This window comes from Elephantulus edwardii, unplaced genomic scaffold, assembly GCF_000299155.1.
Source record: "Elephantulus edwardii isolate Elephantulus edwardi_28Jun2011 unplaced genomic scaffold, EleEdw1.0 scaffold00130, whole genome shotgun sequence".
NCBI classification, from domain to species: Eukaryota; Metazoa; Chordata; class Mammalia; order Macroscelidea; family Macroscelididae; genus Elephantulus; species Elephantulus edwardii.
This window is the reverse complement of record NW_006399880.1, coordinates 1,638,024-1,644,070: the sequence shown is the minus strand read 5'-3', so window position 1 is coordinate 1,644,070 and position 6,047 is coordinate 1,638,024. Positions and strand designations below refer to the sequence as shown.

Below are 6,047 nucleotides of genomic sequence, written 5' to 3'. Positions count from 1 at the left end.
CTAAGCACCAGTAACCCATACAGACAGATGCCCTGACTTCACACAAAGGGGAAGCAGCGAGGAGGCTTTCCTAATAGAGAGAGGCTCATTAAAAACTGCTTCTGGGTGGCAAGGCTTCCAAGAGAAATATTTTGGGGATTAAGGAGAAATGGCATCAATTGCAGCATCATGAGGTTTCTATTTTGGTACATTTGGAATGCTCCGTCCACTGGACTGCACACCTGCTAAACAGAGGCTGGCCTTGTGTGCTCAGACCTAGAAAGGCCTGGCCAGAGGAGGGAGGTACAGGATTCCCCCAAGGTCTGCTGAGGTCAGCGCTGGAGACTGCAGTCTACACGCTAGTGGTATTGCTCAATTACCACGTCTGAAAGAGGTTGTAAGGACCAGGCCAGCAATAATAGGGACAGAGACTTCATTCACTCCGCCTATTTCTAGGATCTTATGATAAGTCAGAGTGGAGGAACAGAAATGGATTAAGAACAGCAATGACTCTTAAGCTTCTGACTCTTCAGCTTCTGACCCTTGCAGAGGTATCAAACATTTGATTTAGGAGGGTGGAGTCAGAGAAAAATAAAGAAAAAGTAGGGCTACCTGACTCGGAGATAACTGCCTGAGGCAAGTACCCTTTCACAAAAGTAAACACAACAATTGTATGAACTATAATGTGAATGAAGTAATGTATGAAACATGGTGTACAGGAATGAAACACCATGTGTATAGATTTTGTATGCTAACCAATAAAAATAAGAGAGTGAAAAAAAAGAAGGAATTCTACTCTCTCACACATGAGGTTGTTGTACATCAGAATAAACGTCAATATTGTTGTTGTTATGTGCCATCAATTCACTTGTGACTTATAGTAATCCTATGTATAATAATCCTGAAACCTGCTCGGTCTTGTGCCAACTTTACTGTCTCTAACACACCTACCCTCATTATTTTGGTCACTGAATCAATTCATCTCATCCAGAGTCTTCCTGTCTTTCTCTGACCCTCCACACTCTCAAGTATGATGTCCCTCTTCAGGGACTGCTTCCTCTGTGCAACACGCCGAAAGTATGTCAGACAAAACTTCAGAATCCTTGCCTCCAAGGAACAGTCTGGTTTCACCCCCTCCGATCCAAACTTCAATAAATTAAAACAACAACAACAACAACAACAACAACAACAAAAACAACAAACTCATCTCCTCCAAACCAAGCAGAGTTGATTCAAATTCACAGGAAGGTTCTCTGAGGCTGTTAATCTTACCAAGAGGAGGTTGCCTCATCTTTCTGCCACAGAGGGTTTGAACCATCAACGTTTTTGCTAGTTGTTGCTGTTGTTATGTACCGTCGAGTCGTTTGCTACCCATAGTGACCCTATGTATAACAGCCCTAAACCCTGCTCTATTCTGTGCCAATCGCATTGCCTCTGACACACCCATCCCGACGTTTTTGTTAGTAGTCCAACATTTAATCACGGCTCCCACAACCATTAATTTCTTGTGTTCTTTCACCTCTGTCTCTCACTGCCATCTGGTCAGAACCAAGTCATAGACAACCCTTCAGTGGATTTTCAAGCCTGTAAATCACATGAAAGGCGATTTCTCATCTTTCTCTCTCAGGGCTGCTGGTGGATTCCAACATCCAGAGAAGCACAGCCTTTGGGCTAGTAATGCATCTCCTTAAGGACTACACCACCAGAGCTTCCTAACATCTACATCAGGACTTCAAATCCCACATGCTAACAAGTACAGTCCTCAGAATTTCACGAGTTTCTCTCTGGGGAGAAAAAAGGACAAAGCAAATAAAATCAACTTAAATATTTAACACCTGACTCAATAAAACAACTGTATCTGCACATCCCAAAAATTGCCCAGTGCCAATTACCTCTGGTGGCAGGGAGCTAATGTAGGAGGCACTAATTCTTTTCAATTCCTTCCGCTTACACCAAACCCATTCCCCTTGAGGAGCTCTGGTGGCCTAGTGGCAAGAAGTTGTTCTTCAATCCCAACAGCACACTGTTCAAGATCACCAGCTGCTCCGTGGGAGAAGGATGGAAAATCTCCTCCCATGTGATTAATGACCTCTGAAAACTCACCAGAAGGTCAGCGATGGATCAGTTTAAACTCTATTGTATGCAACAACAACAACAACACTCTATGAATATAAGGGTGAGGAGAAAAAAACCAGCCCTATTCTTAAGAGCTCTGGTGGCCTAGTGGCAAGAAGCTGCTGCTCTGCAATCCCGAAGGCCTGCTATTTGAATCCACCAGATGCTCTGCTGGAGAAGGAGGGGCAGTCTCTTCCAGAACCTGCCAGATCCGATTTAACAGTACACAACAAGAAAAAAGGTGGGGGAAACAATAACAAAAACCCACAAACAAACCCAAAAACATTCCCTTTAAAGCACTTTCATCTTCATCTACTGGTCCTGCTTGGAGCTTTTGGAATATTAAAAAATCAATAAATAAAGAAATAAATGGAATCTTTCTTCTTTACAACAAACTAGACAACTCTACGTACTTTGAACTGTCACAGGGATGAGACCCAATGAAAAGTTCTGGATTTTAAAGGGAAATTAAGTGCTGCACAGCAGGCAATTATAAGTGGCACCAAATCAGAAAACAAAGGGAGACTGCCTTAATTAACACCATCATCAAAGCTGCCTCTGCTTCCTGCAGCCTCCACTCCCAGACAAACAGGCTCAAACTTAGAGAAAGAATCCAAGGCTTTTGTATTTCCTTACATGCTTGACTTCAAAAACACTATTAAAGGTGACAAGTTCTACTTGGATGCAAGACAAGAGTCAAAAAGAGATCAGTTTTCAGCTGTTTGCATGCAGCCTGGACAGTGTGTAATGAATCTGATGTACCTTAATCCTCAAACTGACATCATTATTCCTCAATAATTTAGACAGGTCCCTAATTGCAGATTTTCCCAGTGCAATGTGTCTCCTTATTTGCCGATTGCTGGTGCTAAGGGTGTCAGTTGCGAATCCATCAAGTTGAGGTGAACAGTTTCAATCTCTTATCCATCCATCATGATCTTCCCTGTCTGTCCAGTGGTAAGAATCTTTGTTTTCCTGACATTGAGATGCAATATCAAAGGCTGCATTCTTTGATCTTTTACAACAAGTGCTTCAATTCCTCCTACCTTTCAGCAAGCAAATTTGTGCTATCTGCATAACACAGGTTATTGATGAGTTTCCCTCAAATCCTGATGCCACACTCCTCTTCATAGAGCCCAGCTTCTCAAATAATTTGCTCAGCATACATATTGAAAACAAATCTGTCTGTTTTGGAGAGAGCGAAACCAAGTCTCTCCTTGGAGGCAAGGATTTTAAAGCTCTGCTTCACTTACTTTGGGCACGTGGCCAGGAAAGACTGGTCCTTAGAGAAGGACTCATGCTCGGAAGGGTGGACGGGCAGCATGGGAGAGGAAGACCCCTGATGAGATGAACTGATACAGTAACTGGGGTGATGGGGGTTGGTGTGTCAGAATTAGTGAGACTGGCTCAGGACAGGGAATGGTTCATAGGGCCACTGTGCTTCACAAGTGACTTAACCAATAACATTCCATGACAAGTCTGGAAGCAGGAGTGGCATCCACTTCCTAAACAATATGCCTCTGGAAACTCTGTGAACTTTGATAAATGTTGATAGCTATAGAAGGATTCAGGCCTTTTGTTCACAGAGTCACTATGAGTCATGCTCAACTCAAAGGAAATCAACAACAATAACATACATATTGAATAGATACAGAGAGAGAATACACACTCTCTTCTCAATTTTAAATCATACAGTGTTCCCCTACTCTGTTCTCATAACAGCCTCTTGGTCCAGGTATAGATTTCACATGAGCACAATTACGTGCTCTTGGGACTCCCATTTTTCTCAATGTCCGTCACATCTTGTTACAATTCACACAGTCAAATGCCTTTGGACATATAGACAATGGTACTCCCTCTGGTACTCCTTACTTTTAGCCAGCACCCATCTGACATCTGCAACAATATCCGTGGCATGACTGTGCACAAGGACAATGTTCTACATTCTACTTTTGTGTAGTGCCTGGAGTCTTGAAAGCTTTGGAGAAGCCATCTAAGGTAGAACCATCTTTCTCTCCTTGTGAGGAACAAAGAAGAGGGAAAACAAACAAAGATGCATAGAAATAATTAGTGCCAAGGACTATGGGACCACATAAACCTACCTTCCATGACCCGGATAAAAGAAGAGCTAGATGGTACCACAGCTGTTTGCACTAAATCACAATAGAAGGTCCTGGGTAGAGTGAATGGACAATGTGGGAAAACACAAGAACCATACAAATGTCCAGGCTGACTCATCTGAAAGAGACTGGTGGAAACTTCAAGACCATGACACTTGGACACTAAAACAAAACTCATCCACAGGCTCAACAACGTACAGTCAAAATATGAAAACTTATAACATGTCTAATAGCACCAGGGGAGGGGCACTAAATCCTTAGGACAATCATACAAAAACAAAAGTGCAGCATGTGCCCAGGGATAAAGTTCAGAAGGCAGAAAAGGGTGGGGTAGAAGGGCTAATGAAACAACAACAACAGGGATAAAGTGGGAAGAGTGAGGTTACATTTGATTATTGTGATTAATGTCATAAAACAAAACATGTAAGAGCGGTTGAAAGGAAAACCAATTTCCTTGATAAATATTTACACAATTATTAAAACAATACACAGCGTGGATTTATTGTTCAAAATTAGTTTCTTAGACCATTGCCTTGAACTTCCCTTACATGCCTAAACGGGAACATGCACACAGGTTGTGTAGAGCACTGACGTATTGCCATCCGCCAAAAGCTTAAGTTGAACAAGTTTAGCAGCAGAGGATGAGAATCTGAAGACCAGCAAAAACGAAGCAAAGAATTCAGTGTGCATCCTTCAAGGTCCCCCATTCCTGAGCCAGTCAGTCAAGAATCTAGGTGAGAGCAGCAGCAGCAACTGTAGAGAACTAGAGGCTGACATGGGACAGAGATGACCTGGGACTGAAACAGATAAAGCCAAAGCTTGGGGCATTTGCCCAAGCTTGCGGAAGGGCTGAGGATGAGGGCAGGGGAGACAACGTGCATCCAAAGTACTCCTTGCAGTCAAGGATAACAAAGCTTCATCTCACATGCTTTAGGCATGTTGCTAGAGGTTATTCCTTAGAAAGGGGTATGTACCATGCTTGGAAAGGTGGAAGATCAGCAAAAGAAAGAAAGACCCACAGCGAGATGAACTGACACAGTTACTGCAGCAATGGATTCAGGGTTCAAGTGCGTCAGAGATGATGAGGATGGCAGAGGCTAGGACAAGGTTCAGATCTGTTGTTCATAGAGTCGCTATGGTACCCGACAACAACAATCCCTACTCTTAGCCTCCAGCTTCCAACATGTTCTGTCCCGCAGGAACAGAGAGGGGACACCAGGTGGTGCTGCGGAGCAGCGCTCCAGAGCCCAGTGACAGAAAGGGGAGGAGGGGTGGCACGTGACCTCAGCCTCCGGCTCGCTGCTTCGATCACGTGACAGGGCCCGGAAGCGGCCACCCGGGTAGTCCGGCGGGATGGCTTGGGGTCATCTCTGAGGCTGGGAGGGGTGGGCTGAGGCGACGCCGGATTCGGAGGAGCCGGGGCAAGCAGCTGGTCGCCGCCTTGGGTCGAATCCATCTCACCTTCCTCCGGGGCGCCGCGGATGATCCAGGTCAGGAATGGACTGACTTGGGCAGTGGGTCTGAAGTTTATCGGCTCCCGGGGATCCAGGTGCAATGCTGGGCAGAGAGCCCTGCTCTTGAGGAGCCAATGCAGAAAATCCTTCATCCTTTGCCCTATCTTCCTTGACCTTGTGGGGTTGGAATCTCTCAATCCTATTTGACAGTGGGATAAACTGAGTTCCTCAAATGGCAGAGGTCACCCAAACGGCAAGCTTAAGGTGCTTTTTTGTTTTCAAAGGGGCCAGATTGTCTCGGGCAAATGTCTGTCCACAGAGGGAATCTTGCTCCTTGACTGGCTCTTTAATAATAGGTCTTTGGGTCAAGAAAACCATGTGG

General features: G+C 44.6%; 1 pseudogene; it reads right to left on the bottom strand.

The window, feature by feature from the left end:
• The window catches only part of LOC102849517, a 19,671-nt pseudogene extending 13,854 nt beyond the window's left edge, over positions 1-5,817 (bottom strand).
• Between the last annotated feature and the right edge of the window lie 230 nt (positions 5,818-6,047).